Here is a 9,088-nt window from a genome sequence, read left to right as displayed (position 1 = left end):
GCCAGCCTTGAGAAAAAGAGCTCAGGGACAGCCTTCATGACCAACAACAACACGGAGAGGCATTGCATGATGTCTTTGGGATTGGCATGGGCCAAATGTAATTGGAATTAATTATAATTGGAATTAATCAAGTCCTCCAAGACAAAGCAGTACCTCCTTTAATCCTGTGCTCCTCCATCGTCTCACCCCCTGGCCTTGTTCGTGCTTTGGGTCAGCATGGTTCTGGCTGGATGGGAGGGCTCCAAGGAAGATCCCAGAGCAATCACCCCACCTCCTTCTGCCCTGCTCACCCTGATGCTTCTGCTCTTTGCCATAGACCTTCTTCCTGGAATCCATCCATGAGGTCATCACCACCATCATAGTGGTGAGTGGTGGGTGTGGCCTAACTAGGGGCAGTCAGAGGTGGAAGTAGGTCTGGGACTAGGAGCTTCCACTTTGGGTGTGGGCTGAGGCCTGGGCTGACTTTTATTTCATCCTGACCCTTGCAGTGGTGGGGAGACAGTGTAGACTTCACATTGAGTCAGGTAAGATTGGAATCTGGAGGACCACTTGTGTGGGGAAGGATGTGGGACTCAGGGGGCCACTGTTGTTGGTATTTTCTTGGGACTCCCCCCTCCCTCTCTCATCCCTCAATGGTAGAAGAAAAACTTCAACTCAGGGTGTGGGAAGAGGGGGCAGGGGAATATTTTGGGTTGAACCAGACTTGTGCTTCATATTCATCCTAGCCCCTACTTCCTATTTATCTGAGGAATGGCCATATGGGTTTGGGAGGGGGAAAAATCATCCTAGCTGAGAATGTGGATCAGTGGTAGAGTGTTTGCCTAGCATGCCAGAAGTCACCAATGGGCCACCAATAGGCCATTAGATGTCCCTTGAGTTTGGGCCAACTCCCTTCAGCCTCTGCCCTACCCTACCCCCAGTTTAACCTTCCCATTGCCCGGCAGATGGAGGCCTGAGAGAAAGCCACTTGGTCACCTACTTCTGGTGGCTAACGCTTTTGAGAGTCAGTATGTCACATAGAGAGTCGTCATCTACATCAGTCTACCGGAGAAAGTGAGAAAGCACTCCTCACTTGAGCCTGGAAGCTGTGGGCAGATCTGGATGTGGGGCATCTGGGGCAGGACCTGCTCCTTGGGGGAATCCACTATGGGGTCGGGAACACTGACCTCTCCTCTGGCAGTTTCCATGCTGTCTTCAAGTTGCTTCTGAAGCAGTGTTGGGGAGGGGGATGGGAGGCTCAGCCTGTGCTGGCATCTGGAAACTGCTGTCTGTGCTTTCCCTGACTAGGAGTGACAGCAGCTCCTCAACACTCTCCTCTTCTCGATCTTCTCCTGAGACAGCCAGTGCATGCACTGGGCTTTTTCCCAACATAGCTCATTCAGGAACAACATCTGCTTTTTACACACCATGAGGGACTCCTTGATAGTTTGGATGTGTGCCAAAAGCTGGCTGCATCAATGCTGGAGCTCACCTTCTGGACTCTGGAAGTCCACCTCATCAGGCAGGTCATGGATGAGGGTCTGTGGCTCCAGCTCAGTCTGGCACTGAGCTGCTGGGTTGGCCATGGGGTGCCTGAAGCTAGCCCACCATTCTTGGGTCAGGAGTTTCCCCCTGTGGATCTCATCCTCCAAGAGCACTCTCAGAGCCATGTCACTCTTGGTCTGGGGAACCTCTCCATCCTGTGTGATGGTCACATGGGGTGGGGGGGATTCACCTCGTTACCTTTTGCTTCTCCAGGGCTCATCCCTTCCCCTTCCCCAGGGAAAGCCAGGAAGCTCAGCTGGGCTTGCAGGCATTCCTCCTGTGATCTGGTGGCTTCCAGGCACTTGAGAGTGTCCTGCCACTTCGGGGACACCACCTGGTCCCTCCAGTTTGTTGAGCCCTTCACTTGCATCAGCTGCTCCAGCAGCTGGATCTGCCTCTCTAAGTGCTGCTGCAGGGCCTCCTTCTCAGACCACAATCGCTCATTGGAGACAATGTGCCATTCACAGGAGGTTCTGAACTCCTGCACTGGCCCAGGGACTGCTCCTGCTGCTCCTGAGCTGCTTGGCTCTCTCTCTCTCAGCCACCACTATCCATTTCTCTATCTTCTTCTCTGAGCAGTCCTACTGCTCCCGCAGATGTTTCTTCATCTGCTGCTTTGTGTCCAGGATGCTGGCAAGCTCCTCCTTCTCACTACTCATCCGGTGGAGAGTGTCCCACAGCAGGGCCAGCTTTTCCTCCGGTTGTCTATCCCACACACATGCACATCGTGGGGTCTCAGGGGTCTCCTGCTGATCCTAGGCTTTCTCCTCCAGTCTCTGCAGTTGCTCCTACTGCTCCACGTTCTGAAGACGGAGACTGGTTTTCCTGGACCTGGATATGAAGTTGTTCCTCCAGGTTATTCAACTCCATCTTCAGTACCTAATGCCCTCCAGCGCTTGTTGGAACTTGCATATTCTCTTCTTCATGTTGCTCCTCTGTACCTACAGCACTTCCACCTTCTGCTGCAACTCTGTGTTCACTTGCTCCAGGTCATCAAAGTTTCTGGTATTTTCCTCGAGCTGAAGGATCACATCATTCAGCTGTTTGAGGAACATTTTGGTCTTCTCCTTTGCAGCAGTGACCAGAGAAGCCACTATCTCCAGATCTGCCACACCCCACTCTGTAGCTTGTAGGCAGCTGGTGAGAGCTTCATGCTCCCTTTCTCTGTCATCAGCGGCCTACTGCACTTGGGCCAGTGCACATTGTAAATCGCTTTCTGCCGAAACCAACCACTGTATGGGTGCCTTTTGGATTTCTACCTCCATTTTTGGTGCTGCATGTATCTGGTCTATCTTCTCCCTCTCTTACTCCCATTGACCCTGCGGGTCTGTCTCCCTACTTCAGTGGTTGGATCTTGGCACAGAGTGCCTGGTTTCTTCTTTTCTGTGGTCCAGGGTGGGCATCATATGCAGGTAGCATCTCTGTGGATCCTTGGTGGGATTGGGACCCTTGACACTCTGGACCCTGGTGGCTGTGACTGAGTCCAAAGGCAGGGTAGGCCCATGGTCGGCATCACCTTTCGCTGGACTCTCCATACAATCTCGCTCCCCAGTGGTGTTTGTCTTGGGGATCCCTCCCTTTTTCGTGTTCTTTGTTTTCTTGAATGTTTCAGGTCTGTCGGGAGGATACTGCTGGTGTTCTTGTGGCAGCTTTTTGCCCACAGTTCTCTCATTGATTCTTATTGTTTCAGACATCTGAGCGCCAGGACGGGAAAGTTGGGCTGGCTACATTCCCAGGCTCTAGAAAATCTTCTATTCTCCCACTCACTGACTAGGACATCGTTTCCTACTCTACCTCAAAGTCACCTGGAGTCTCTTGCTCACCACTCAGCGACCTCTACATTCCTCAACTGCTGATAGTGGTGTCACCCAACAGAGGGATTCCAGGTGCTACTGGGAAGCATGTAATATGGGCATGTCCACTATTCTTGGATCCCATTGGTGAAAAAGAACGATGAAAAAATGGGGGTGTGCCTGGAATCCTGGGATGCAGACCAAGTGGGCCTAGTCAACATGACAGCAGCTCCTTTACCAGGAAAGTCTGTCCAATCCAGTTGGGGACAAGAGGGAGACCTGCTTTAGCCAGATGGCTGCACAGATTGTTGTGTATGTCTGTTTTTGCCAGTCCTGGACCTTGAACTCAGCATCTGGTCACAGTCCATGAGGTGTTCTTGCTCAAGATTAGCCCTCTACCACTGGAGCCACACAGCTCTACTTCTGGCTTTGTTGGCATTGAGGTTGGACAGGTGTCTCAAGGACTTTCCTGCCTAGGGTTACTTTGACCATGATCCTCCTATCACAGCCTTGTAAGTATCAAGGAGGACTGGTGAGAGCCACTGGTGCTTGGCTAATCATTGTTCGGGATTATGGCTTCCTCAGTAGCCTGCAAGCCTTCAGCAATGCAAGGTGAAGTATGTTTTGTAGCCAGATCACTCAGACCCAGATGGCCATACTGCAAAGTAAGAAAATGTAAAAATGCCATCCTGCCACTTTTTTCTGTGCAATTCCCCCGTTGCACAGGGCCTGAAGTTCTAGGATCCCAGGATAGCTTGTGTTTCCAGCGGCTGCACCCCAGCCTATGGTGATGAAAGCTGAGGCACGGTTACCATGACCTGAGTTCAAGACCATGCTTGGCAAAAAAAGCAAAAAAGCAGAAAAAAATTAGCTCCCTGGCTTGCAATTCACGCTGTTTCTCCTACCTTTGATTTTGAACTTAAGGCCTGGGTAACTCTGAAGCACTGTGGACGAAGGGGAAGCTCACCATGCTTGAAGACAAGAAAGTGAGGCCTGGTCCCTAGGCATGAATTAAAGTCCCAGCCCTGGAAAAATTCTATTTATATATATTGTAAAGGTAAGATTTCTACTTACATATAGATTTTCAGTCCATGTCCTGTTTGTATTGGTTATTTATTGTATTTTTGTTTTATTCATTTATTTTCCATTTTTTAATTGTGAAAATACTGTACATAGGGGATACAATTACATGGGCAAGATAATGAGTACATTTCATATCAAGCATTGTAGCCTCCTCCTTTGTTTCCACTTCCCATCCCTTCCCATGTTCCCTCTCACCCCCCCAACCAATCCTCCCTGCTCCTCCCCCGCACTCCCCCTGCACCAATGTTGTAAAGTTCATTTTTGACATAACGACTTGTACATCTCATTGCTGCAATGGGTCCACCTGTATCCCTATTTAAACGATTAATTTTTCCTGTTCCCCTCCACAAATTATACCGACATCAAATACAGTGAAAGCAGGTGTTATACTGTGGGAGAGGGACGTACAAAGCAACAAAGAAATAATATTATACATGTGTTAGAAACAATCACAAGAGAGAGAAAAATCATTTGAGTACATATCTTAGGGTTCATTTCCCTAACATCACCTTATCTGACCTATTCTGCTTGACCCAGACATATACTAGATATTGCAAATAAGGGAAACCATGGGACCTATGCTTCTTTGGGCCTGGCTTACTTCACTTAATATAATTTTTTCCAAGTCTTTCCATTTCCTAATAAATGGGGCAATGTCATTCTTTCTGATGGAGGCATAGAATTCCATTGTGTATATATACTACGTTTTCTTGATCCATTCATCTACTGAGGGGCATCTGGGTTGGTTCCATATCTTAGCTATAGTAAATAGTGCTGCAATAAACATAGTCGTGCTGGTAGCTTTAGTGTGGTCTTGTTTGTAAACATTTGGGTAAATGCTCAAAAGTGGAATTGCTGGGTCATAGGAGAGTTCTATGTGAAGTCTTTTGAGGAACCTCCATACTACTTTCCAAAGTGGTTGAACAAGTTTACACTCCCACCAACAATGCAGTAAGGTTCTCTTCTGTCCACATCCCCTCCAGCATCGGTTGTTATTAGAGTTCTTGATTATAGGCATTCTAACTGGTGTGAGGTGGTATCTCAATATTGTTTTGATTTGCATTTCTTTTATGGCTAGGGAGGTTGAGCATTTCTTCATGTGTCTATTGGCCATGCATCTTTCCTCTTCAGAGAAGTTTCTCTTTAAGTCTTTTGCCCACTCTTTTATTGGGCAATTGTTTCTTTGAGGATTTGTTGTTGGGCGATTTAATTTTCTGAGTTCCCAATATATTTTAGATATGAGATTTTATATTGACTCTGATGACACACATTCCATTCATGATATTGATGACAACCCATCACATAGTATCTAGATTTGCACATGTGTTCTCCATCATGTCTGACACCCAGGACTCTCAGAGAAAAGGAAAACAGCTATCACACTCAGCTTCTTACTCCATGATCCAATTGTTGGCAGTGCTGGGATCTGAACTCAGGGCCTAGCAGACCCAATTCAGACCCTGAATGGGTGTGTCAAAACTGCAACCTCTAGCCAATGAAGCTGCCAGGGCATTTCCAGACCCTGAGATTGAGCTGCAGGAGTGGACAAAATAGCCATACATGGATAGACAGGTGGTAGAACAACAAAAAAAATATTTGTACATAGTGGCAGAGATATCTACCTAATATTCAATGACATCAACTACATTCCTACTAACTCTTAGGACTTTATTATGCCACCATTGAAGGAATAGTATTCTTTTCATGCTTAATTAACCATTCATTAAGATGAATCATTGTCCTAGGATCACTGCCTCTAATTTTGGACTTGACCAATACACGCAGAAACTTCTCATTCAATCATGCGTTTGCTAACATTTCATTGTTATTCCCATGCATAGGAACAAGTATCTTGGGATCTCCCCGCACTGGTAGGTGTCAGGACCAGGATTCAAGCTCAGGGCCTATTTTGCCGCATGGGCCTATGGTTTCCCTGATGGGCCGTTAGCCTTCTCCAATGCAAGGTGAAGTACCATTTGCAGCCGTGTAATTCAGACCCAGGATGGTCACCGTGCAAAACAAGAAAATATAAAAAATCCATCCTGCGACATTTTTTCTGTCATTTTTCTGTCATCTTTTCCTGTCATTTTTCTGTCAGTTTTACCTGCAAAGTTTTAGAGCCTAGGATCCAAGGATCGGCTACAGGCCCATGGGAGCCCACCAGCCTGAGGTGATCGAAGCTGAGGCAGAGTTGTCATGAACTGAGTTCAAGTCCCATGCTTGGCAATAATAATAATAATAATAATAATAACAATAACACACCCTGGCTCAGAATTCTCACCATTTTTCTGCCACCTCTGAGATTCCAACTCAGGACTGGGTAACTTTGTTGCACTGTGGGGGAAAGTGAAGCTCACCATCCTTAAAGACTACAAGGTCAGGCCTAGTCTCAGGGCCTGAACTGAAGCCCGAGCACTGGCAAAAATCATATGCTCACCTACTTTATACATAGGATCTCTCTTTACATAGGGATGTGGAATGCATCATGCATTCAGTGTAGTTATTCTTTTTATTGTGTGCCTTAGTCATGGATGCATTTTGTATTTTATTGTATAAGATGACAGCTATAACTGTGGTGACATGGATGGCAACTGATTCCCATGAATATAGAGTTGCCTATATAGCATACTGCATCCTAGCTGAGACCCAGGACTTTCACAGGACAGAGAAACAGGTGCAACGATTGGCTTCTCACATCAGGATTCATCTTTTGGCAATGCTGGGATCTGACCTCGGGGAATGGCAGGACCAATAGGCGAATGGGTCCAGGTAAGCACACCAGACTGTGATACACTAAGGAGCGAGGCCATTCCCAGGACCTGAAATTGAGCCCCGCGTGGGCGTGGGGCAGGGCGGAGAAGGGGAGCACAACAGTCATCCTTTCATAATCTAAAGGTAGTATGTAAATAAGTACATATTTGTATAGAGTAGGATGGCGACCAGTGATGGAATCCAGTCTACCTTGTGACTAATGATTCTTGGATCTTCCCCAATGCCTCCATTTCATGACTGTGATGATTATGGCCATGTTTCATCAGCTCTTCATTAAAAATAATCTATACCCCATAAGTCCTGCCTATCATTTCCTACTAGCATCAAACTGGAACTACTCATTCAAAGATGAGATCCATCGAATTCCATGACTCTTCCTAGGTCTGGAAATGAGTATCTCAGAATCTCCCACCATTCCCTCAATGCATGGGGGCTGACCAGGATTCGACCCCGGGGCCTACGTTGCTGGGTCGGCCTCTGACTCTTCTGATGGCCAACAGGCCATCAGCCACACCAGGTAACCTTCACTCTGCAGGCCACCGTGTTTGGACCCTGCATGGTCAGCATGCAAAGGAAAATAAATGTAAAAGTGCCAGGTGGAAATTTCCACCGCTTTTATTCCCCCTCGGGGCTTTTATTTTTCCAGCAAGCCCCTGGATCTTAGGGTCCGAGGTCTGTGGGTCCAGAGGCTGCAGCCTAGGATGATCAGAGCTGAGGCAGAGTTGCCATGACTTGAGTTCAAGGCCCGGCTCTGGCATAAAAATAAATAAATAAAAAATTATGAATGAAGCACCCTAGCTAAGAACTCACACTGTGATACTGCTAGAGCTGGGATTTAAACTCAGGTCTGGGTAACCCCATTGCACTGTGGGAGAAGGGGAAGCTCACCATCCTTGAAGACTAGAATGTCAGGCCTGGTCCAGGGCTTGATTTGAAGCCCAAGCACTGGACAAAATAACAAGCCCAACTCTTTTACATATAGGATCTCTATTTACATACAGGTTTGGTATGCATCTTGCATTCAATGTAGTTATCTTTTTTTTATTTTGAGTCTTATTCATGGATGTATTGTTTATTTTATTGAGTATGGTGACAGGTATATCTGTGCTGACATGGATGACATCCTATTCCCATGGCTATAGAGTTGCCTATATACCATTCTCCATCCTGGCTGAGGCCCAGGACTTTCACAGGACAGGAAAACAGGTGGATCGATGCGCTTCTCACATCAAGATGAATCTTTCGCAAGTGCTGGGATTTGAACTCAGGGCCTAGCTGGCCCAATTGGTGAATTGGGTCAATTTGAGCACACCAGCCTGTGAGCCACTATGGAGCTAGGATGTACCCAGGTTCTGAGACTGAGCCCTGGAAGGGAGGATCAATATAATCATGAATTCATCGTTTAAGTACAGGATCTATATTATCATACATGGATGGGTGGCATCTTGCATTCAGTGTACTCGTTCTCTTTATTTTGTGTCTTATGCTTGGATGCAATGTGTATTTTATTGATTATGATGACAGATATAACTGTGCTGACATGGATGGCAACCCACTCCTTTGGGTATAGGGTTGCCTATGTAGTAATCTCCGTCCTCCCTGAGACCCAGGTCTTTCTCAGGACAGGAAAACAGATGGATCGATAGGCTTCTCACATCAGGATAATCTTTTGGCAGTGCTGGGATACAAACTCAGGGCCTAGCAGGCCCAATTGGTGAATGGGCAAAAGTGAGCACACCAGCTTGTGAGCCACTAAGGAGGTAGGCCAGTTCTAGGACTTGAGATACAGCCCTGGGAGAAGGGGATTAGGAGGGGGGAAAATAGTCATGCATTTGTAAGTGCAAGTTAGTATGCAAATAAGTACATATTTTTATAGTGTAGAAGAGATGGAGACCTGTGATGGGATCTACCTTGTG

The 9,088-nt window shown here is 47.0% G+C and overlaps 1 long non-coding RNA gene across 1 annotated transcript; it reads left to right on the top strand.

The window, feature by feature from the left end:
* Nucleotides 1–429: 429 nt before the first annotated feature.
* On the top strand, nucleotides 430–6,409 carry LOC138811598 (uncharacterized). Its single transcript, XR_011367440.1, has 4 exons — nucleotides 430–524; nucleotides 3,215–3,410; nucleotides 4,242–4,374; nucleotides 6,242–6,409. It is a non-coding gene; the product is annotated as an uncharacterized lncRNA (long non-coding RNA).
* Nucleotides 6,410–9,088: the final 2,679 nt, after the last annotated feature.

This window comes from Dipodomys merriami, unplaced genomic scaffold (genome assembly GCF_024711535.1).
Source record: "Dipodomys merriami isolate MVZ:Mamm:240054 unplaced genomic scaffold, mDipMer1.0.p SCAF_539, whole genome shotgun sequence".
NCBI classification, from domain to species: domain Eukaryota; kingdom Metazoa; phylum Chordata; class Mammalia; order Rodentia; family Heteromyidae; genus Dipodomys; species Dipodomys merriami.
This window is presented reverse-complemented; position numbering and strand designations above follow the sequence as displayed.